Source organism: Amborella trichopoda, chromosome 1 (genome assembly GCF_054954075.1).
Source record: "Amborella trichopoda isolate Santa Cruz 75 chromosome 1, AtrichopodaSantaCruz75HAP2 v2.0, whole genome shotgun sequence".
In the NCBI taxonomy this organism is placed as follows: domain Eukaryota; kingdom Viridiplantae; phylum Streptophyta; class Magnoliopsida; order Amborellales; family Amborellaceae; genus Amborella; species Amborella trichopoda.
The window spans coordinates 24,606,694-24,629,756 of record NC_142336.1 but is presented as its reverse complement, the minus strand read 5'-3'; the positions used below and the strand labels follow the sequence as shown (position 1 = coordinate 24,629,756).

At 36.1% G+C, this 23,063-nt stretch overlaps 1 long non-coding RNA gene across 1 annotated transcript; it reads right to left on the bottom strand.

The window, feature by feature from the left end:
- Window positions 1–1,751: 1,751 nt before the first annotated feature.
- LOC148783755 (uncharacterized) lies at window positions 1,752–16,001 on the bottom strand. Its single transcript, XR_016045937.1, has 3 exons — window positions 15,676–16,001; window positions 8,486–10,118; window positions 1,752–2,018 (listed from the first exon to the last, which is right to left on the bottom strand). It is a non-coding gene; the product is annotated as an uncharacterized LOC148783755 (long non-coding RNA).
- Window positions 16,002–23,063: the final 7,062 nt, after the last annotated feature.

The following is a 23,063-nucleotide window of genomic DNA, read 5'->3' as shown; positions in this document are numbered from 1 at the left end:
CAAGGTCCTAATGACAGTCATACCATAAGAGTCACATATTGAATTTTCTGATAACTATGGGTCTACCTAGAAATCCACAAGTCGACTATCTCCAATAACTCATCGAACATTGTTCTTCTAAGCATAAGATGCATATCTTTTGTATTTGGTCTCCCATATTGAAGAACTCTTGATATAACAATGCTTAAAGAATCGAGCAAATAGAGATGAAGGGTTTGCCAAAATTCTCCAAGCTAATTTCATCATCTCTGCAATATTGAAGTCCATTATATCCCAGATTCCTAGATCCCCTTCATTTTGAGGTAAGTAAACTATTTTTCATTTAACAAGACGCACTCCCTTTTTCTCAGCCACGCCTGCCCATAGGAAGTTCCTCTATAACAGTTCAATCATATTACATGTTCGTTTTGGTAGAATAAATGAGAGAATCCAAAGAATAAATGAAACCCATAGACTGATTTCAACAATTGAGGGCCCCCTGCCTAGGATAAAACCTGCCAAGGCCCTATCTTGCCAATAACTTTACCAATCAAGCTATGACAGTGAGTATATTTCAAATGGCTATGAAATAAAGGCAACCCAATATAACGCACCGGGAGGGGTGTTCACCAAATCCAAACTCCGTCGAAATCAAAGATTTGTTGCCTTGAGAAACCCCAAAAAAGAACACTTTGCTTTTTTCAATACTTAGTTTCTGACTTATGGTTGCCTTAAAAATGGATAAAACCGATCTAACATCAACAACAATAGTTAGAGAAGCCTCACATAAAATCAAAGCATCATCCGCATAAAACATGTGCAATACTCTATAATCACATACCGTAGAAAAAGCCCTAGGAATCATACCTTGCTCAATAGTATAATCTAACTACCTACTCAGAAAATCTATCACCAACAAAAACAAATAAGGAGATAAAGGAGTCCCTTGACTAAGACCCATTTTCCCCTTAAAATAACCCTTAAGAGATCCATTGCGCAGCACCGAAAAGGAAGGAGAAGACATACATAGATAAACGCAAGAGATAAAAATAGTTGGAAAACCCAAAGCATTCGTACGCACAATAGCAACGGACCAAAATACTCTATTATAAGTACTCATCAAATCTAACTGCAAACACATTTTGACCTATTCGAGTTTTTTTTACATATAGATATCAGTTCATTTGCCATGAGGATATTATCTGTAATCAATCGACCTTTCAAGAAAGCAGCTTGTCCAGGACCAATCAAATCATTGAGCACTACCCGTAGGCGATTAAAGATGATTTTGCTAATGATTTTATACAATACATTGTATAAACCAATTGGGCAAAAATCTTTCATAACGGTAGGGCTAGCTACTTTAATAATACGACAAATAAAAGCAGAATTGATTTGTTTTAACAAATTTACCTTTCTTAAATAAGTCATTAAGAGCCCGATAAAGATCCTTCTTGAGTACCTCCTACCCAAATTTATAAAATTCCACCGTGAAGCCATCGCGGTCCGATGCACTTTACATTTTATCCCCCAGATACAATCTTTTATCTCCTCCATGGTAACATCATCAACCAGCTTTTCCTGCTGACGAATATTGAGCAGAGATGAAGGAAAAAATTGTTCAACCATATTAATATCTCACGACCCCGCCCCCTGACCCCATTCCGTACATGTTAGAGGGCGGCAGAGTGCGGGATCACGACATGAGGTGGAGAACGGCACTCAGGTGGGAGTGGCTCAACGCATATAGAGACGAAATCAAGAGCAAACCATGAAATAAAACTAAAATCCATTCATCAAGGCAGTTCTTAAATTCAAAGCAAAGTCATATCCATTTACACATTCATTCACCAAAATTTTTACAATCGATTCAAGGCACTACTGGCTCACAAAAGTACAGAGTTACATGAAACATCATAGTGGCATAGCCACCAAATACATACTATGAAAAGCTTCTAAGAGCAACTCCACTGGACTTCATGCTTCACCCGCCCAACACACAGATCAGCTGCTCGGTCTTCAGGTTAAAGGCTATTACTCTACAATCATGGGAATGAAACAGAATGAGCTAACTGGCCAGTATACAGATCTACACCATTGCATTCCAACTTTATAAACGGTGATAGCAGATAACAATGCTCACTAACTTACAGAGATATCAAGAAAGCTTCATCTATTATGCACGTCAGTACTTTAATAGTATAAGAATAAAAGCAATTCAATTATCAAAAACTTACAATGCATAAATCACACATTATTTCATCTTAAACAGAACACGAAAGCTGACAGATCATAATTTCACACAGTAAAAGCTAGAAAAGCCTACTCCTGAAATAGAAGTTCCACCGATCAGGTCAAGCCAATCATGTAGCTTGGAACCTCTACCCTCGTTCAGGAGGGAGGACAATGACAAGTGGGTGTCCCACTTCGTAATGCCCTCATGCACACATATGTCCTTAACACGCTTTAAGGGTATTCGATAAGCATTGGCCTTGCAAGACACGACCCTCTCTTTATGCCCTTCTAGCGAGAGGGCGTTAAACTACCATTTGGTGTCCCAATGCGTAGTGCCCATAACAATTGGGGGGGAAGCGACCCACCCTATTATCTAATTTCACTTCCCCACCCGATTCCCATTATTGGGGTCAAGGTACAGTCAAATCAGTAGCCTGCAGAGCAATATCCAACCACTAATGGGTGACCCATTGCGTGGTGGTGAAAGGCATAATATCTCACAGTATAAACAATATCACATTATCTACTACCAATGGGTGTCCCATTGTGTAGTGGTCAGCGCCAAAATATAACACAGTATAAAGCAGTATCACAGTACCCACTACCAATGGGTGGCCCATTGCATAGTAGTCAGCTTCAGTATGGCTTACAGTATCAGTATCACAGTGTAAAGCAGTATAACAATACCCACTACCAATGGGTGCCCCATTTCGTAGTGGTCATTATCACATATATCCCAGTGTTACTTTATCACACTTTCAATAACATAGTATCAATATTACATTATCACAATATCAGTGTCACATTATGACGATATCAGTATCTCAATATGACGGTAGCAGTATCACAGTATGACGGTAGCAGTATCACAATAGGACAGTAGCAGTATCACAGTATGATAGTAGCAGTATGACAATATTAGTATCATAGTAGAACAATAGCATTATCACAGTATCGCATTTTCAGTATCACAGTACCACATTTCAGTATCACAATTCATATTTCCTGTAATTTCAGACAGTGACGTCCAATCATAAAAGAGTCGTCACTTTCAATCCATTGAGAATTTGGGGACGATTCCAAGACCAATTTTACACTAGACACACATATCTATCAAATGGAGGTGGTTGAGAAGTGTTTGGACATCTTTTAACCGTTCAAAAGCTTATTAGAATGGAGACATTCCATCAAAAATCTGTTGTGTAGTTGAGGCAGTGACATGTTCTTCTTAGCACAGTCATAACTTTCAATTCATAAGATATTTTAAAGTGATTCCAAAAGCAAAATTCGAGTAAAAACACATATCTTCCCAACAATGGTATTTTGAAAGCATTTGGGCTCCATTTGGTCATTCAAAAGTCTGCGACAACCAAAGTGATGGTTTTGAATTTTAGTAAAATCTGTCCACAGTGATATGCCTTCACAAATAATTTCATTACTTTCAATCTAAAAAGAATTTCGAAATGATTTCGATATGTAACTTTATGCTCACTCAGAGATCTTTCAAATGGCGGTGGTTTGAGAAAACTTGAATTTCATTTGGTTAATAAAAACCCATGGCAACAGTAATGACAGTGATGAAACTCAGTGCAGTCTGTTAACAGTGATATGTCTACACATATTAGAACACGATGTTTCATTCATTAGGAATCTTAACACAGTTTAAACATGAAGATTGTAGGAAACTCATGCATCTTTCTAATGGCAGTGATTTGAGGTCAATTGGACCTCATTTTAATGTTCAAAAGCCTCTTTAAAAAATATGTACGTTCTTGAAATTTCACAGTAATACTTTACATGCCTCAAGGACATGTTCCACAACCTTCAATTCTTAGTGAATAACGTCATAATAATTGTTCTTTCACAATATATACACATAAACATACATTTTCTACATTATTTGTAAGCCATACAATCATTTTTCAGCACCAAAATTTATCATAGAGCAAAAGCACCAATTTCAGTAAAACAAGGCATAGGAATCAGTTCAATACATTCACATTTTATGACTCATCTTGTAGACAATCAATATCATATATTCTCATGGCAGTAGTGCAATGGTGGTGGATCCACTTACCTGGTTCAACAGTGCTTTTTTCGAACATAACTCTTTCTTACAGTCCTCTTTTTCTATTTCCTAGCAAAGGCTTCAGAGGCTCTGTGAGAGCGAGAGAGAGAGAGAGAGAGAGAGAGAGAAAAAGATAGAGAGAGAGAGCTGGGTTGATATATGGGTAAGGAGAAGGGGGAGGTGAGGTGGCAACAAGCCACCTCCAAGTGGCACAAGGAATACCACCATGTGTTTAAAGGGGAAAGACAAAGGAAGTCCCCTATGGACCATCCTACTTCAACAGTCCCAGCGGTCCGTTCTCACTCTATTTCTAGCACTTGCGGTGGTAACACCATCTCATAGCCGCACGTGCTCCTCTCTCTTCACTGTCGGCGCTACCCCTCTCTCTTCACACGTGTCGATAACACGCACGACACTGACTTCTCTCTCCACGTGCTGCGATAACACACACGACGCTGACTTCTCTCTCTCTCCACACGCGGTGATAACATGCATGGTGCTCTCTCTTCACACATGGCGCTGACTTATATCTCTCCACATGCGGCGATAACACACACTGCACTGACTTCTCTCTCTTCACGCATGGCGATAACACACACGACACTGACTTCTCGCTTCACGCACGACGATAACACGTATGGCGCTGACTTCTCTCTGTCTTTCTTCATGCGCGGAGTTACACTCGCGGTGCTGATCTTTTCCTCTCTCTTCACGTGCGATGATAACACTCTGAAATGTACGGCGTTGAGCTCCCCCTTTCACCCCTGCTTGTGTTTCCATAGCTGGGAAATCTTGGTGCTTACATCAACGCCCTTAAAAATATTTTGTCTTTAAAATTGTGACTTAGTTAATTAAACAAACAAGGGTACTTATCCCGGATTTCATCTTCTCGTTCCCATGTTGATTCTTCTCGCGAATGATACTGCCATAGAACTCAGACCAAGGAAATCTCTTTATTATGTAAAACATAAACCCTCCTATCCAAAATCTTAATTGGTTGTTCAACATAAGTCAAAGCTTCCCTGATTGGGATTGGTTGATACTTTAAAATATAGGACGAGTAAGGGTGATATTTCCTTAACAGGGATACATGAAAAACATCATGAATATTGGTCAACTCAGACGGTAGGGCCAGTTGATATGCCACGACTCCAATCCTTTCTAAAATTTCAAAGGGTCCAATAAATTATGGACTCAATTTCCCTCTCTTGCTAAACCTCATAATGCCCTTAGTTGGCGATACTTTCAAAAAGACCCGATCACCTACCTCAAATTTGAGATCTCTTCTCCAATTGTCGTCATAACTCTTCTGCTGACTCTGAGCTGTTTTGAGCCTTTCTCAAATTAAAGCAATCTTTTCTTATGTTATTTGAACAATCTGTAGCCCTAACAGTCTCCGTTCACCGACTTCATCCTAACATATGGGTGATCTGCACCTCCTCCTATACAGTGCCTCAAAATGTGTCATTTAAATACTGGTTTGGAAACTGTTGTTATAAGCAAACTCTATCAAAGGCAGATGATCATCTTAGTTTCCCTTGAAATCTATAACACATGCCCTCAACATATCTTTCAGCGTCTGGATAGTTCTTTCCGACTGTCCATCAGTTTGAGGGTGGAAAGCAATACTGACAGTGAGTTTGGTCCCCAAGGCCAACTGCAGACTGTTTTAAAACCTTGAAGTAAATCTAGAGTCCATGTCGGACACAATACTAACAGGTACCCCATGCAGTCTTACTATCTCTTTAATGTAGAGTTGAGTCAGCTTATCCAGAGTATAGGTTGTACGACCGACAAGAAATGAGTGGCCTTAGTTAGTCGGTCCACAACAACCCAAATGCTAATATGTCTTGAACCTGATCTAGGCAGGCCAAATAGAAAGTCCATAGTTATCTGCCCACTCTGGCACGGGTAAGGGTTGTAACTTCCCTGCAGGTTTCTGATGTTCGGCCTTCACTTGCTGACATGTCAAACACTTAAAAACAAATTGTGCCACTTCTCTCTTCATATTATTCCGTCATAAGATCTTCTTCATATTTTGATGCATTTTCGTACTACCTGAATGCATTGTATAACGGGAGTGGTGTGCTTCTTCCAAGATAGCCCTTTTTACATTCCCGTCATTAGGAACACATACAAAATCTTAACATTCAGTCACTGCCCAGGGTGAAATCCTTTTTTCTTTTCAATTTCATGTCCTCGAGAATCTTTGAGTTGAGGATCTCCTTTTTGTTCCACTCGGATTTACTGAAAGAGCTGAGGCTCTATCCTTATACATGAAATCATTCCTACGTCATCACTAAGGGGTAGAGTCGGGTGCCATTCTACTGCATTTTTCAATAATTTCATCTCTCGGATCATCATGTGAGCCACTAATACCACAGGCTTCATACTCAAGACGTCTGCTACGACGTTTGTCTTTCCCAGGTGGTAGTTGATGGTACAATAAGTCATTTAACAAGTCCATCCATCTTCTTTGCCTCATGTACAACTCTTTTTAAGAAAACAAATACTTAAGGCTCTTATGGTCAGTGAACACTTTAAACTGGGTCCCATACAAATAATGCCTCCAAATTTTCAAGGCGAAAACTACTGTCATAAGCTCCAAATCTTAAATGGGACAATTTTGCTCATATTTCTTTAATTGTCTGGAGGCATAGGCTATGACCTTGCCTCGCTGTATCAACACACATCCAAGACCTCTGCGTGAGGCATCAATATATACAAAAAATCTTCATTTCCTTCAGGCAAGGTCAGTTTCAGGGCCGTGCTGAGTCTCTTCTTCGGCTCTTGAAAACTTAGCTCATGCAACAAACTACACAAACTTTACTTCCTTCTGGGTTAGGCGGGTCAAGGGAAGTGCTATTTTTGAGAAACCTTCCACAATTCGTCTGTAATAACCCATTAGCCCCAGAAAGTTGCAGACTTTTGACACATTTGTTGGTCTTCCCCATTTAAGTAAAACCTCGATTTTACAAAGGTCAACTGCAACCCCGTCCTTGGAAACAATGTGCCCGAGGAAGGCTACTCTCGGGAGCCAAAATTCACTCTTACTTAACTTGGCATATAACTTCTCAAACTTTAAGGTCTGGATGACCATTCTTAGATGTTGTTCATGCTCAGTCATATTCTTCGAATACACTAGAATGTCATCGATAAAAACTACCACAAAGTCATCAAGGAAAGGTCTAAAAACTCGATTCATCAAATCCATAAAGATAGCTGGTGCATTGCTTAACCCAAACGGCATTATTAGAAATTCGTAATGACCATACCGGGTCTTGAATGCGGTTTTGGAAACATACTCTTCCTTAACCCACAATTGATGGTAGCCCGACTGGAGGTCAGTCTTAGAAAATACTTGAGCTCCTTGAAGTTGATCAAACAAGTCATCAATTCTAGGCAAGCGGTACTTATTCTTTACCGTCACTTGATTCAGCTGTCTATAAACAATACATAGCCTCAAAGACCCATCCTTCTTCTTTACAAACAGCACTGGTGCGCCCCATGGTGATACATTAGGTCGGATGAACCCCTTATCTAATAGTTCCTGCAATTGCTCTTTTAGTTCTTTGAACTCGGCTAGGGCCATCCTGTAAGGGGCTTTAGAAATGGGAGCAGTACCAGGGGCTACCTCTATTTCAAACTCTATCTCCCTTACTAGGGTCAAAGAGGTTAACTCTTCAGGGAAGACATCTGGATATTCTCTCACCACCCGTATCTCTTCTAACTTGGACTGGACATTCCGATTTTCTACTACATAAGCCAAATATCCCACACATCTTTTGGCCAACAGGTGAGAAGTCTGAAGCGTTGAGATGATGTGTAAAAGGGAAACATCCTTGATACCCATTAAACTCAATTCAGGTTGGTTCGGGCGTTTAAAAGTTACAGTCTTATCATGGAAGTTTACTGTAGTGTGGTGTGTAGATAACCAATCCATACCCAAAATGATATCAAAATCTAGAATGTCTAGGAGTATTAAGTTTATAGGTAACATATGCCTCTCACGCACAACCCCACAATATTTATACACTATGTCAGTTTTTATAGATTCTCTCATAGGTGTGCATACTACCAAAGTCCAATCAAGTTGTGCAGGTTTAACATTCAAGCGGCATGCAAAGTGTAGTGCAATAAAAAAATGGGAAGAATCAGGGCCAATTAAAATTCTTGCTTCAATTTCGTAAACAGAAAGCGTACCTCGAATAACAAAGGTCGACGCCTTAGCCTCTTGCTCTGTTAGGGCGAAAACTCAACCTTGAGTCCTTGGCCGGTCCTCTGGTCCCTTCACCGAGCAATCCTTCACTAAATTGCCCGGCATGCCGCATCGAAAACAAGCCCTGGTCTTCTTGAAGCACTCGGCTAATGTGTGGTTACTCAGGCCACAATGAGGGTAGACTAAGTGCCCATTACCCCTTATATCACCTTGAAAAGTCCTCTGAATCTTGATATCGTCCTGATTATTCCTGTTTTTAAATTTTCCCCTTGGGGGTGGTCGGGTTTTCCTCTTAAAATCCTCAGGCTATGCGACCCCCAATCTCCCTTCCTTCCTCAAAAGAAAATCTTCGCAACCTCTTTCTATTTTCAAGGCAAGATCCACCAGTGGGGAGAAGGTCTTGAGATTTATCGAAATTACCCTCCCTCATATATCGAGTCAAAGGCCCCTCTCAAATTTACTTGTTTTTCGCACCTCGGTATCAACAATATATGGTGCGTATCTTGAGAGCTCAACAAATAGGCCGCTCTCAAATTTACTTGTTTTTCACGCCTCAGTATCAACAATATGCGGCACGTATCTTGAGAGCTCAACAAATTTTGCTGCATACTGCTCCACAGTCATCTTTCCTTGCTACAGCCCTGTGAATTCCACTTCTTTTCTTTCCCTTACAGAGTCAAGAAAATACTTTTCGTAAAAAGCCTCCAAAAAATTCTCCCAAGTGGCTATAGTTTCTAATCTCTCCCATGACTGCTTTACTGAGCTCCACTAGTGCTCAGCTTCTCCTTCAAGCATGAATGTGCCCAGTGTAACTTTTTCTTCATCTGTACAGTTTAACACTTCAAAGATCTTCTCCACATGTCTTCTCAGATCTTCTCCACATGTCTTCTCCATCTCTCTGCTTTTTCTACTCCCCTTGCCCTACAAAAGTTGCCCTACAAAAGTCGGAGGTGCCTGCCTCTAAAACCTCTTTATCAAACTACTATCGCTCTGGTCAGTGGATGGGGTAGACGGGGCCAATATTGATTCCCTCATCATTTGTGTCATGGCCCCTAGAGTTCTAAAGAATTCACCGAAGGCCTCGGTGTTCTCGTTGTTTGAACTTGCATTGTTGGCACGAGTCCTCAGCATCTTCAACCTAAACCATAAGCACCCAGTTACTAGCCTATCCAAGACCTATCCTATAGACAATTCTAAACCTTCATAGGCCAAGAATCCTATCTTGACTGCTCTGATACCATAAACTGTCACGACCCCACCCCTACATGTCGAAAGGCGACAGAATGTGGGATCACGACATGATGTGGCGTACACTACTCAGGTGGGAGTGGCTCAATGCATATAGAGACGAAATCAAGAGCAAACCACAAAATAAAACTAAAATCCATTCATCATGAATGTTCTTAATTCAAAACAAAGTCATATCCATTTATACATCCATTCACCAAAATTCTTTACAATCGATTCAAAGCACTACTAGCCCACAAAAATACAGAAACATCATAGTGGCGTAGCCACCAAATACATATTATGAAAAGCTTCTTAGAGCAACTCCACCGAACTTCAAGCTTCACCCGCCCAACACACAGATCAGCTGCTCGATTTTCAGGTATCACTCTACAATCATGAGAAGGAAATGGAATGAGCTAACAACCCAGTAAACAAATCTACACCAATGCATTCCAACTTTATAACCGGTGATAGCAGATAACAGTGCTCACTAATTTACAAAGATATCAAAAAAAGCTTCCTCTATTATGCCTTCAATACTTTAATAATATAAAAATAAATGCAGTTCAATTATCAAGAACATACAGTGCATAAGTTATACATCATTTCATCTTAAACAGAACAGTAAAGCTGACATATCACAGTTTTACATAATAAAAGATAATGAAACCTACTCTTGAAATAGAAGTTCCACCGATTAGGTCAAGCCAATCTTGTAGCTTGAAACATCTACCCTCATTCGAGAGGAAAGACAATGACAAGTGAATGTCTCACTTCGTAATGCCCTCACACACATCCCCTACACGCTTTGGGGTATTCTTTAGCAGTAACCTTGCAAGACACGACCTACTCCTTATGCCCTTCTAGTGAGAAGGCATTACACTACCATTGGGTGTCCCAATGCGTAGTGCCCATAATAATTGGGAAAGGGAGTGACCTACCCTATTATCTAGTTTCACTTCCCGACCTCATTCCTATCATTAGGGTCGAGGTACAGTCAAATCAATAGCCGATAGAGCAGTATCCAACCACCAACATGTGACCCATTGTATGGTGGTCAAAGGCACAGCATCTCCCAATATAAAGAATATCACATTACTTACTACCAATGGTTGTCCCATTACGTAGTGGTTAGTATCACAGTAACACAATATAAAGCAATTTCACAGTACCCACTACCAATGGGTGGCCCATTGTGTAGTCGTCAGCATCAGTATGGCTTACAGTATCAGTAACATAGTGTAAAACAATATAACAATACCCATTACCAATTGGTGCCTCATTGCGTAGTGGTCAGTATCACATCAGTATCCCAGTATCACATTATCGCAATTCCAATATCACAATATCAGTATAACAGTGTAAAACAGTATAACCGTACCCACTACCAAGGAGTGCCGCATTGCGTAGTGGTCAGTATCACATTAGTATCCCAATATCACTTTATCACATTTCCAGTATCACAATATCAGCATTACAATATCACAGTATCAGTGTCACATTATGACAATATCAGTATCTCAATATGATAGTAGCAGTATGGCAATAGCAGTATCACAATTGACAGTAACAGTATCACAATATGACAGTAACAGTAACAATATCACAATATGACAGTAACAATATCACAATATGACAATAACAGTATGACAGTATGACAATATCAGTATCACAATAAGACATTAGCAATATCACAATATCAGTATCACAGTATGACAGTATCAATTTCACAATATCGCATTTTCAGTATCACAATACCACATTTCAATATCACAATTCACATTTCCTACAATTTCAAACAGTAACGTCAGATCATAAACTAAGTGCGATCATAAACATGGTCATCACTTTTAATCCATTGGGAATTCGGGGACGGTTCTAAAACCAATTTTATACTAGACGCACATATCTATCAAATGGAGGTGGTTGAGAAGCGTTTGGACCTCTTTTGAGCATTCAAAAGCTCATCAGAATGGAAATATTCCAACAGAAATCTGTTGTGCAATTGAGGCAATGACATATCCTACTTAGCACAAGAATAACTTTCAATTCATAAGGCATTTTAAAGTGAATCCAAAACAAAAATTTGAGTAAAACATGTATCTTTCCAACAATGAAAGTTTAAAAACATTTGGGCTCCGTTTGGTCATTCACAACTATAACATGCAAAGGCAACCATGCAATTTAGGTCTCTCCTTCGCCAATCACATCTATAACTCTAAAAAAAAATTAAAAAATTCCTACCATGTACAAAGAATTATATACTATAAGATTATTTATCTTTATTCGTCTTTATTACAAAAAAGTCACAATTACATAATTCAAACAATTTGTCTTTATTACAAGAAAGTCACAAGTACATAATTCAAACCATGTCTTTATTACATAAAAGTCACAATTCTATAATTCATTAGATAACTTGAGGTATGTCATGAACTTCAACAACATTTTTAGAACTTTTAGTCTATTCAATAACACTCTTATAGACACCCGAACTTTTTAAATTTTAATTTTTAGTCAACAACCCGACTCAACATCTAATGAACAAGAAAGCTTGTGACATTATACCAATACTTTTCCATATACAAATTATGCGCCTGCATATCTAATGGAAAATAACGTTGACTTTATTATAACCATGATTTTCCATATACAAATTATGCCAAAAGATTTACTACTCAAGAATGAGCACAATATCCATGTACTCCATGACGGCATCCCAATATTAACTTAGAAGGAGTGATCTAGATACTTTTCCCTATACAAATTATGCCAAAAAGATTTACTACTAAAGAATGAGTACAATATCCATGTACTCTATGAGAGCATCCCAAGATTGACTTAGGAGTGATCTAGATGTTTAATAACTCAAAATCTTTTTCTTTTTTTTGGTTTTGAAAAAATAATCAAGTTATATTTAGACATCCTGAAATTTCAAAAAAATAAAAATCTCCCAAATAATGCCCACAAGAGTAAATGCATGATGTGCTCTCCAAAGACAGCAATACATGGGCTAAGAAATAAACCAGTGTTATAAAAAAAACACGTCCAGCCAATTAGTCGGTTATGGCCCACCTTGATTAGTTAGACCGACTCCAACTTAATCAGCCGATTAGTGTCGAGTTCAAAATGAAATGGAGGTAAGAAATCCCAAAAAAGTTCAAGAAAAAAAAGGGTTTAAAATTTACATGTATTATTCTTTCATATTGTCACATAAATTAAGCAAAGTAAAAAGATATTATAAGCATACTTGAGTTTTAGATAAAAATTTTAGACACCTGAATCAATACTTTTTTCAATGAACTAATAATTAAAGCTTTTATTGAGGAGACTTAAATTCATATCACACTTCTTAATAATTAAAGCAATAATCTTTTTAGGAGACTTAAATTCATATCACACTTCTTCAATATTAATATACATACATGAAATTAATTTTTTATACTAGGTCCTTGCCCCAAGCGAGAGAGAGAGACATTAGGGCATGCGAGAGAGAGAGAGACAGAGAGACATTAGCGCATGAGAGAGAGAGAGGTTCAGGTTAGAGCATGCCCCTAACCTAACGGATAGGGAGGTTGGGGTGCGCAACCCCAACGAGAGAGAGACAGGGAGAGGTAGGGCCCTTGTTTCCAACCCAAATAGAACTAGAGAGAGAGAGGTAGAGAAGAAAAAAAACAGATCAATAATACAATCCAAAACATTGAAAAAAAGATAAAGAGGCTTAAAAAAAAAATAGTAGAGACCTACAAAAAAAAACTTGCACTATAATAGTGCATAAATCTGCAAATCTTTATAATAAATCACCAATTAATATACATAGCAACCGATTAATACCGATTTGTAATGCACAAGATACAAATTGGCCAATACATAACCTATAGAATTAGGCAATCAATACATAACCTATAGAATTAGACAAACTCAATATCAGCCGGTGATTTTAAAAAAATTAACACCTTCCAAGACCTTGGTAAATTAAATTAAGAGGCTAGAAAGATAAATTAGGATTTCGAGTTAGTCTACATAAATCAACAATAAAAAATATCATAAAATCGGTCAAAACCGGTGGGACTGGTACGACTAGCCAACTCTACTGGAATTCTTAACCAAGTTTTTGTTAAAATTTCAAACTCTTTTATGATTTGTCGTCAATTCACTCTACCCACTTAATATAAACCCCAGTTATATCTCAAAAATCTTGACATTCATTAAAATCCTCCGTAGTTCTCTATTTTCTCTATATTTTAAAATTTTCCTAAAATTTGGCCAAATCACCCATTCTTAACTTTAATATTTGACCAATATCTTCACTTATTTATTTTTATTTTATTTTTATGGCCAAATTCACTTCTATATTTTGGGAAAAATAGTTGTCCAGCTGCCGCCTCACTTGTAATCATACCGGTAGACGATAAATAGGACAAATAATAACATGGAACCAGGCTTTTAAAGAAGTGAAAGAAACGTAGGGCAAGATCATCAAAATAACCCCTAAATAGGGTCATCTTTGTAAGGACCATTTCATATGAATGTACAATATACACTCCATCAACCATGACTCTCTAAGGTTGATGTAGCTGCACATCTGACTGCATGTCAAAGGCATTATACATCTTTCAAAAAAAAACAAAGAATTTTGAATAAAATGCATGGATATATATTACAGTAAAAGACCATTTATTTATAGTACAAATTATTTATAATACAAAGATATCACAATCACTATTGTCAGTCAAATTCTAAATCAGGTAGGTGCATCATTAACTAGACTCAAAATTTAAAAGAAATTTTCTCGGACTTTAAGACACCCAAAGCCATCGAATTCGACATCTAAGAAAGGCGAGATCTTTGTACTAAAGATAAATGGTTTCAAAACTATTAAAAATGTTACCTGATTCAAAAATGATTTGAAAAAAAAAGATGTAAAGACCGATAAGAAGCTCAAGAAATCTGAAAGAAAAAAAAAGATAATATAAACAAAAAAAAAAGGAGGATGCAGAAGACCAGAATGGTGGGGCACCATTATATAAGGTGTAAGCCATGACTACAGATGCAGTGACAGGTTTCCATGCATCTAACGAAAATGGCCCATCACAATTCAATATGCGAAGGTCATGAGGTTAGAGAGACCTCACTCATTCAACAGTCTGCCTCTCTGCTGGGGCCTTCGCGTCAAAACCCATCAAATTTTGAAACTTCAAAATTAATAAATTTTCAGACAAACACTTGTGGAGAAAACTAAAATAAAATTAGATGACAAAACTCGGGGGAAACACGAATTGAATTATGTTTATTGTTAGAACCTTGAGACATGCAGCCTGGAATCAATTCCAGGCCAGAAATCTCACTTCCCAGAACATAACATTTCTGTTTCTTCAATTTCTGAAGGCAAACTTGTCGAAAGATCACGGGGTCACTTCCTCCATAGGTCCTTCATGAGAAATTTTCTCAGAAAGCAATGAGTAGAATCTTCTAGTTTTGAGATAAAATCGAAAAAACATTCAACAAACTAATTCTTCATAAATCAAATTCAAAAGAAACAAATATCCATCTCATCACTGCAGAAGAACATCAATATCTTACACTAGTGAGCATGAATTTGAGCTAAAATTTCTCATGGTTTGTTTTAATACACATCAAAACCTTAAATATGTAAAAATATCAAGTTATCAACAATGATGACAATAACACAAAATTGTCATTTCACAAGTGGAACAAAACCTTAAATATACAAATAAAATAAATCGGTTATAATTATCAGAATCCCTCAAAAAATAGAAAGACAGTAAACTACTAATTAGTCATTAATTAAAACAAAGTATGGATTAATCATCGGAAAGGGGCTGGAAAAGGGTCAAAACTTTAGTAGTTCCAATGCCGTTACAGACCCCAAGCTATGTTCTATTACTAAGAGAATCAGAGAAGATGCTCAGAGAATACGAACCATTAAGTAAATATCTCTCATCTTTTTGTGTAACGGAAAGAAACCCTACACTCAAGAACCTGATGCTTCCTCCTCACGGCATCTCTATGATGTGATGAACACAATAAAAAAAAACAGAGAGAGAGATCGAAACAAGAACTTATGACCACTCCTGTGAGAGAGAGAGGGGAAAATGAAACAAGGAGCACGCCTGCACCGCACCACAGGGTCACATTTGGAGACGGAAAACGAAAACCTAAACCCTAGAAATGGCAGAGTCACATTTGGAGATTGAAAACGAAAACCTAAACCATAGAAATGACGGAAAGCAAGTATATAAAAGGAAGCAAGTATAGTTACTCAAGTTCACGAATTAAATGTAGTCATGAGGATTACTATACGTTTTTCGTATATAATCCAAACCACGACGAACGTTGAGACGCGTTCGGTTCGATTAGGGAAACGTCTGCTTCCGAGCCGGTTTTCTGAAAAAATCAGAAATCGCATGTTTGCTCCCTCGTTTTTCCACACGCACAATTGAATATCTAGTACACATGACTTTATAGAGAAAAAAACGACCTTCATCTTTTGAGGTGGGATAATTCCCATAAAAAATTATTTAAACAAGACGATTGAATATATATTATTATAGAAACTAATAAATCACATTAGGCGATGTGGCATTGTTGGTTAACAACTTTGAATTTTCGGTAGATGTCTAGAGCTCGAACCCTGCATGTCGTTGTTTAACGTCTAGAGTTCGAACCCCGCACGTCGTTGTTTATTTTTGTTGGCAAAAAATACTGTCGTAAAAAAATAGAAAAAATAAAAAATAAAAGGTTTTTCAAGATAAAGATAAAAAAATATAATACCACATTTTTTTATTTTTCTTGTAAAAAAATACAAGATAATATAACAAGTATTTCTTGCAAAAAAATAAAACAAAAATCATAAAAAAATAAAATGATGTACTTTGGCAACATCAGTTTTCTATTTTTTTTGTAAAAAAAAATAAAAAGTAATACAACAAGCAAAAAAAAATGTAGTACAACATCTTCTTCTTTTGTCAAAAAAAAAAAAGATAATCAGCAAGTATCATATTTTTCTTGTAAAAAAAAATAAAAGATAACACAATAAGTATTTTTTGTCAAAAAAATAAAAAGTATTTTTTAATACAACCTAGGAATAAATGGTCTAAATATATTTTTTTATTTTTATAACATGATGGTCTTTAACATAAATTTAGTAATATTAATTTATAAGATAGGATTCATACAATGAGGCCATGTGAAATATCTCTCTTTCTACTAACAATCTTTTCCCCTAATTTATTCTAGAAACCTAAAAAATTAAAGAAAATTGGTACGCAATCTAATAATTTCTACGTTGATAACCAAATCTTTTACTTTATTTATTAATTTTTGTATTATAAATCATGCAGTGTACTATTTTTCTTACAGTTGTCAATAATACATTTTAAATTAGATGATATTATAAAATTTTTTGGATTTGTTATTATTTATATAATAAAATAATTATAAAGTATTGTTGGTATATAATATTATAGTTAATTAGGTTGTAATAATTTGGGTTTTTTAGCGGATTATGGTTTTCCGTTAATTCGAGATTTTAGTGGCCAAATTTTCATCGATTTAGTCAACTCTTTATTATAGTCCATATATGATTATATACTTAATCCATGATAATTCTTTGATTTCTTTTGTGTGATGTAAATTTAATGGTCAACATAAGTTCATACAGGGAAAGAACATCTCAATATTCATAAATTGATGAAAACAATGAAAGTTAATAATGTAGTACCTCCATTTCTTATTAGATTCTTAAAAAACAACATTTATAATGAATTTTAATAATTTTTTTGTATTTTTTTAAGGCTTAATCTGAGCGATTCGGCCCGATTCCCGATTCGGATCCGTTTTTTAAACCACTGGTTGGGAATGATCCCCCTTCATGCAAGTTAAATTTATCTTACAAGTTTTCTTTGTTCTTTTTGGTTTTTCGAATGTTGAGTAAGTTATCTTTCTTAAATAATCTATACAGCAATAGGATGCAAGACCAATGGATTAAAAAAAGGGATCGATGACCCAAACTTATGTCACTCGTACCTCGGTGAATTGGTGGATTGGTTTGGAGAATCGGCCGAGTCAGTAATTTTTGTCCCATGTTTTTTTTATTGAAATCACCATAAATCTCTAAAAATAGAGTTCTTTTAATTTCTAAAAGAAATTAAGTGTGATGCACTTTCATTACTTTGTAAAAAAAGCAAGCTTACTATGCTTCTCCTACATCATAAAACTTATATACTTCCCCTTATCCAACCGTCCATTTTGAATAGAGGACTAAGATTACCCCAATCACAATGTCACTTCTCTACACTATTTTATTTTTAATGTTTTTTATATAAACTATTTTGATACCAAATTTTGTACATCCAATCCTCTATTAAACTTACACTAGCGAAAAATATAAAAAAAACTATTTCCAATAAAATAAAATGACCAAAGTACCCCTAAAATATTTAATGGGTAATTTGGTCATTATATTTTATCGAAAAATTATTTTTAATATTTTTTTTATAGGTTTGTCCCAATGAGAAGATGACACGAACCAAATTTCATATTCATACAATTTGTATAAAAAAATTTAAAAATAAAATACTTTGAGACATCGGATCTAAGATCAAACGGTGAGTGGCTCTCTCAATCAAAATTGGACGGCTGGATGGTAGAGGAATGATAGATCTTCTATGCTGTAGGGGAAACATAGAAACATTTTCCTTGTACAAATACGTGAATTATGAGACATTGTTTCATGTCTGAATATATGTATAATTATTAACTATAATATAGAAATTAATAATTTTTTTAATAATATATTATTATTGGCCTAAAAGATGAAGATATTTCAAGGGTTTGCTCCCCCAATAGAGAAAAAAATAGTACACAAAAATAAAAAACAAAAACACAAAGATTTATATAGTTCAGCAAGTCGTCTACTTCCATCTTATTTCCTATTTTTTAGGAGTGAAGAAAGACTATCTCATATAGGTTACGTGCTATCCAAATCCATAAGGATACACTTCCCATAGAAATAAGCTATCCACAACTCTATATAATCTAGGTAATTATCTAATAGAATAGGTTTCCTAAATGGAATATTTAGTTTCCTAAAAATATAGCTTCACTCACGTAACTTTCCTGAAACATAGGAAATATAGGTTCATTGCCAACATATTGGAGCTTACACATAGGTATTGAGACTTATATATGTGATGGCAAGAGGGATTGATCCCACATTGTAGATTTTGAGGAGTATGTATTTGTATAAAAGGTAGTGAATCATGACGAAAGATGTGAACTTTCACGTGTGAGAGGCAGGGAGCTCTAAAAAAAAATTATATAGACTTCGATAAAAGTATTTTGATTACTAATGAGGAGCTTTAATAGAAATAAGCTAAGACACATCATAGAGATCTAGATTTCCAATGCGGAGGTTTAATAGAAATAAGCTAAGATACATAGAGATCTGGATCCAGATTGCCTGATTTCGAATCAGATCACTGATGTTTCAAATACAATGTAAGACAACCGAAATCAGGTCACTGATGTTTCAAATACTATGTAAGACAGCCAAAAAAGAGAATCATTGTGGAGAAAATAATAAACTTCAAAACATACAATTCCATAACCGCAATGTCATGTTTCCATTTGCGAGTGCCAACATCATGGATGATCATTGGGGCCGTTTGAATTACTAGAAAAAGATCGCTTGGAGATAGGTTTTTCACGAAAATTGCACATTGCTGCCATTTTGATCTAAAATGTGGGTGAAAAATATTTTCTTTTAGAAATTGTTTTCTCTATTTTGAAATTGTTTTTCTTCCCACATGCTAAAAAATTATTTTCCCTAATAAATTTTCTTATCAAGCAAAGGAAAAAGAAAAATATAAAAAAACACCATTTATTTTTTAATACAAGGATATCATAGTCACTCTTATCCGTCAAATTTCAAATCGAGTGACTCTCTCTCTCGTTGAATAGTTATTATATTTTGTTTCTTTTTAATCTCTCCGTCTCTTCTCATTCATAGAAATCTCTTTCTAATTCTATCTTGTTCTAGCCGCTTCCTCTCTCTCTCCGTCCCTATCATGTTTTCCTCTATAAAAGTTCTTTGCATTTAACGCTTTTCCCGAGTAGAAACTTACATGGTGCATTTAAATACAATCCAAACAACAAAAATCAATTTTCTAAGAAATGCTTTTCACAAGAAATATATCCATATTAGCTACTTCATCTTTAAAATCTTTGACTACTATTATGCCTACGCTATTTTTATTATTATCCTTTTATGTATACTAAAGTTTATACTCATTTATTTCTTTAATTTTTTTCTCTTTCCATTTAGTTTTCTGTAGATATGTTCTGTTTACTCTCATTTGTCTGATTATATCTACTAACTTCGTACTCTTACCTGTAAGTGTTCCTACATTCCATGTAACTAGAAGAGTCCTATTCTCTTAGACTTACTCCTTTACCTATGCTTGTCCATAATGCCGTAGGAACCGTTACCTATTTTTCATTGCAACTGCAGTGTATCACTTTTTAGGGAACGCCCTAGCTAACCCTTACTCATTTCTCACGGCACATAGATTTTGGTACAACATGTCACTTAAAAGAAAAAGCCTCGCATAAGCAAATAATATAGATTCAGGAGTCCCAAGAGATAAACATATAATATTTTATGTGGTCGAGAGAGAATACACATTAGCAATGCATAAGGCATCACAAGACTTCTCTAGTGACACATGGCATGTCGCTAAACCCCTTCAATTGAAAATTGCAATTTTTTGTGATTGGGCCCATATTTAAATGAAGTTGGTTAAGGGGGAAATTTCAAAAAATCTAACATCCGCTACGCTCATTTTTTTAAAAAAAATCTAACCTCGACCATGGTTAGTCCAAAAATAAAGATAAATAAAATCAATCAATCAAAAAAAGCTTTAGGGTGGCATGAGCCTAAACTGCTAGCCAATCTACTTCTAAAATCTCTCTCATTTCAAAATTATTGCATGAATTTCAAAAATTTTAATTTCTTTGATTAAAATTGTAGCCTAAAAACTCAATATTAGTTTTTAAAAACTTCCCCCTAATTTCAAAATTCTATAAAAATACCAAAACTTGATCTAGGTTTGAAAATGATGTTTCATTGCCATCTTACCCTTAAATTGATATGTTGACAAGTGATTTTGTAAACCCTCAAGAAATCCTTTTTGGGAAAGAAATCCCAGTAAAACCCATAGGTCCCAAAAATCTTATCCTGAACTAGCGGACCTTAAGTCTTTAGAACTAAGGGTGAAAAGAAATTCATCTTATCCTGAACTAGCGGACCTTAGTCTTTATAACTAAAGGTAAAAATAAATTCAATTAGCCTGGCTTTCATTATCTTATCTCTGTCCCAAATTCAAATAACGTTTAATTTGGAAACCTATGCCAAAAAATGAAGGTTTAGGCCAAAGATGTTTACCCGCAGTCCCAGGAAGCATTCGATGTTTACTTGTAGTCCCATGTTGGATCGTTCCATTGTTGGAGACCCCTCAACAAAATATAACCACACCCAAATCAGCACAGGTCTTGTTGATGTCTTTTGGATCAACCCCATAGGTGTCCTACATTTTCCTAAGGTTTTAGGAATTCAAAAGAATGTCCCACTGTTTTCTCTACCATATCTTGGGCATCTACTTCTTTGTCGTTTACTTGTCTTTTTAGGTGAATGCAATAGACAGGCAACTATAGACACTTCTTTAGAAATTCTAACCGAAAGAGTTCCCATAAACCTATAGTGAGCCATTATACACCCATGCCTATATTCCAGAACCATTAGAAACCATTGAATCAGCCCAACAACTTGTCATAAATACTAGGAAGATTCTAATTACAAGTCATTTGATATATTGGAGCCAGACCAGAACACTGCTACTCAATTTAGCAAGTCAAACTAAAGAGAGTAGGGGGTAATCTACCACACGTTGCTAAGGCTGATGGCCCTAGAGACGCATAATGCATTGCTTCCCCCTTCCAGGCCCTAGAAAATTTCAATTTTTTCTAGAAGGTTGTGGAAATCCTAGATCTAGAGATCTAAAATCCTTAACCTATTTCCTCCAATTTTCCATAGCAAAAAAGCCTACAAATCTAAGTTATAAACAAACTTCCAAAAAGGAGAGGGTGCACAGGAGGAGTATCATGGCCCGAGATTGCAACTCTCATTTCAGGTTTTCAAGTAAGTATTTCTCCTTCTCTTTATTTAATTATTTATTTTCCTATTTGGTGTGACTACTAAGCCGTGTTGTTGGGGGTTCTAAAAGAGGCATGATCTATCTAGATCCGAACCTATTTCAGGCTCATAATTTGAGCGATCCCTACAATCTCTATCAATTTTGAATGTTTATGCACAAATTTGATGAGATTTTATTTGCGCTTTCAGATTTAGCATATAAACATTACATTAAATCAAAAAAATATAATTATACGAAGCACGTGCGTCATGTGCGATGCCATGCATCACAAAGGTTGTGGTTAGTCCTCATGTAAGAGTTTCATGGTCACAAAAATAACAAGATGGAAATGACAACGACAATCACCACACAGGCAATGACAAGAGAAGGGTTTAGAGCGCTTTAAGATAGATTTTTAGATGGCTTTAAGATAGATTTCTTTATGACCTAAAATAGGAAGCTCTTCCAAGGATAAGGAAAATATAAAAGCTAAGTAACTCGCTGCTTCTTCTAACAGGGTGCTTCAAACTCAACTTTGAAGGCAATGCGCTTGGTGACACAAGGCACTATTAAGGGACTCCGTAGGAAACAATTGGGGTCTTATTCAGGTCCTTGAGGAGCCTGGTTAGCTAAATAAAGTTAATCTTCTCACCCTCAAACAAGGTGTTGATTGTGTATACTTGTCTACAGAAAAATCATAATAGAAGTAGATTTTACCATGAAAAACTTATCAAAAAAATGTGTCGGAATGGAGATTTGATGAGATGAATATTTGCCTGCCCAATAAAGAAGTGCTAATTGTACCTACCAATAGAGTGAGACAAAGATGTTGATGCCTTGGCTAATGAAGGGGTCAGTATTCAAAAGGCCTGAATGACGCTTAGGTTTCATTTGGATCCCTATAAAAAATTTGTCTAGAAAAAATAATTTGTGAAAAAAAGAGTGTACGGGATATGCTCCTATAAATTAAGCTTGTATTAGGGCAAGAAATAATTAACATAATTAGTGCTTATGCACCACAAGTAGGATTAGATGATAGAATTAAGAGACACGTTTGGGAGGACATGGATGGACTAGTCCAATACATACCAAGTGGAGAGAGGACCTTCATAGGAGG